A 3,003-nucleotide genomic window follows, 5' to 3' on the forward strand; every position below is an offset into this window, starting at 1 on the left:
AATATAGGTAGAATTGACTTCCTTCAACAACTGGCCAATAACAAAAAATTCTTTGACAGCCAAGGCTACATCATTACCACTCACAAGCCAAGCTTTCTTAAAGAACACTGCATTAAAACCATCAGGACCAGGAGCTTTTTTTGTCACTAAAGGCAAAGAAGCAACTTCTAATCTCATCAACAGTTGGAATGGTGGACAAAGAATCAATGAACTGGTCAGGAATAACTTTATTAAACACCTTCCTCAAGGCTTGAATACCAGGATAGCTATGACTAGTACCTCCCAAAATATTCTGAAAATGCCTTACAACCTCTTCTTTAATAATAGAAGGCAACTCAAAGGTCTCACCTGAAGCAAGTTTAAGCCTAGTGATCCTTGTTTTGTTACATCTAGTATTAAAAGCCTTCATAAAATAGCTAGTGTTCTTGTCCCTTTTATTAAGCCACTTAACCCTTGACTTCTGTATATAAAATTGCTCCTCAGCCAGAGACAAGTCATGGAAGTTTTGAAGCTGGGTCTTTTCTTTGTTCCTGAGCTCTACATTAGCAGTGTAATACCCCTAGTTTTTAAGGATATAATTGGAATTTAAATTTTTATTTCTTGTGCATTTTTAGTTGTTTTCGTGGCTATGTGTTTATGTGGCTTCAGGTTATATGTTTAAATGAATTAATTGTTTAATTTTAAGTGTGTGCTTAAGTGTTTTTTTAAAATTAATTGTTGTATGATTATTTGTTAAAAGATGATGTGTTGTTTTAAATGTAATTTGAGTTGCTTGTTTAAATATGTGTTTTATTTTATTTGTATTTTAAAAATGAGGGATTTGGATAGTAGTAATGGACCAACAGTTAGGTCTTATGGACTACTTACATAGAGGTTGATTATGGGTACGGATAATTACCCGTATATGGTTCGTTGTATATAAATATATACTTGAGTATATATATTTAAGAGGATAAATTATTATTATTATTATTATTATTATTTATTTATTTTAATGCTAATAATAGTAATATTATGTTAGGAGATTATATATATATATGCTTATAAATTATATATATATATATATATATATATATTGGGTGATCACGTATAGGGCAATATATGTGTGTAATTATATTTTTCTTTTCTTTTCTTTTCTTTTCTTTTATGTTTAGTCGACTTAGTATCGGGTTAGGATTAGGGTTTGTATAAACCTATATATATGTAAGGGTGTTGTCTGCCTTAGGGTTCATAAGACCCTACTTACGCCACCTTATAGAAGAAAGTGGTAGCAGAGAATTGAGAAAAAGAACAGAGAGGAGAGAAGAGAAACTGAGAGACAAAAGAGAGGGTTTGGGCGAAATAATTAGGCCGGACCAAAGAGGAAGGTCGAGGGCTATTTGAGGGTTAGAACCAAAGCAGTAGGAGGCTTGGACGGTGGCCAAGGATTGTCGGAAAGAAACTAGGAAGAAGACGTTAAGGTTTCAATTCGAAACCTAGAGGCAAGTTTTATTTCTTTCTATTTTCCTTATATCTGTGTTCTATGCATGCCTAGATAATCTCTAGAATTAAATCAGACTTTAAAACTAAACTTGTATGCATACTAATTCAGAGTTTTAACTGTATTAACTGATATTAATTAAAATTGACGTATCTCATAAATTGATTGTCTTCTATACTCTAAATTGTTGTTTATGATGCATACTATGTTTAATATGTTTCTGGAATAAATTTGGACATAGATTAAACTGTTAGGAACCCTATTAAAAAGTTACAGAGGTGTTTAAACTTGCCGATGACGGAGACGAAGGAGTAGAATAAGTGGAAATTGGGTTAGAGCTTTCAGAGAGGGAGAGAGCCGGCTCCATGGAAGTGAGAGCATGCTCCCTCAAGTAAAGAGCCGGCTCCAGGGGTTAGGGAGCTCCATAGTGTATGGAGCAGGCTCCATGTGTGGTTGAGCCTGCTCTACACTTTTGAGAGCATGCTCTCTTGACTAGGTGCGCACGGGTTATGTTTTTAGGCACTGTTTGGGTATTTTGGAGTTTCAAATGGATTTGGGTTGATTTTAGGAATTCTAAATAGTTTTTCAAGATATCTTAAAGTTCCATAATGTAGAATTTATACCTGTATGCTAATGGTTAGAACAATATGAAATTTTCAACAAGTTTACATATTGTTATCGGATGAGGAGAATTTAATTGTTTAAATATTATTTTAGCAATTTAATGACTGTGGTTATGATCTGATTTTAATTTTTGGTATTGGATGAATAATACGCTGTTGGTTAGAGCAATATGAAATTTTAAACAAATTAACATGTAGTTAATGAATATAGAGGATTTAATTGCTTAATATTAGTTTAGCAATTTAAAGTACTGTGACATGATTTTTATATCTTGTAATGGATGCATAATATGATCATATACATATTAGATTTTTATTATGCTTGCTCTGGACTATAATTAATGAGCTGTTTAATTTTGTTTCTATCAACTATATGGATTTTGTGGATTATATGCACCGGTATGGGATGGTGGCATATTAGGTACGGATTAGATCAAAATGTTAATTCCTACCTATTCTGGATTTTAATTGATAAACTGTGTATTGTTTTTTGTCAATTATTGGTTTGTTTTATGGACTGTATGCACCGGTATGGGACGGTGGCATATTAAGTTTGGATTAGATCAAAACGCTAACTCCTACCTATTCTGAAATAAGAAATGGATTAACTATAAAAATTAAATCCTTCTTATATATATGTCAGGTCAACAAACAGTTGAATGACATACCTTGTTTTCGATGGATTTTATATATATGGTTATGGTACCGTGATATGAGCTTGAGTCTCAAAATCATGGTTAGGGTGCATATATTGCCTAGGATGGATAACTGGACATAGTTGTTGTTCCCTGGTAGGTCTAGGTATACATGCCCACGTGATGTGCATTTTGCATGTTACCTTCTATTCAGGCTGAGACAGAACTATAGGCTAGTGAGCGTCCTATAGTGTGTATTTATACA

The sequence above is a fragment of the Cornus florida genome, unplaced genomic scaffold, assembly GCF_030987335.1.
Source record: "Cornus florida cultivar Cherokee Brave unplaced genomic scaffold, ASM3098733v1 CherokeeBrave_3.0.0_Hap2_Chr04, whole genome shotgun sequence".
NCBI classification, from domain to species: domain Eukaryota; kingdom Viridiplantae; phylum Streptophyta; class Magnoliopsida; order Cornales; family Cornaceae; genus Cornus; species Cornus florida.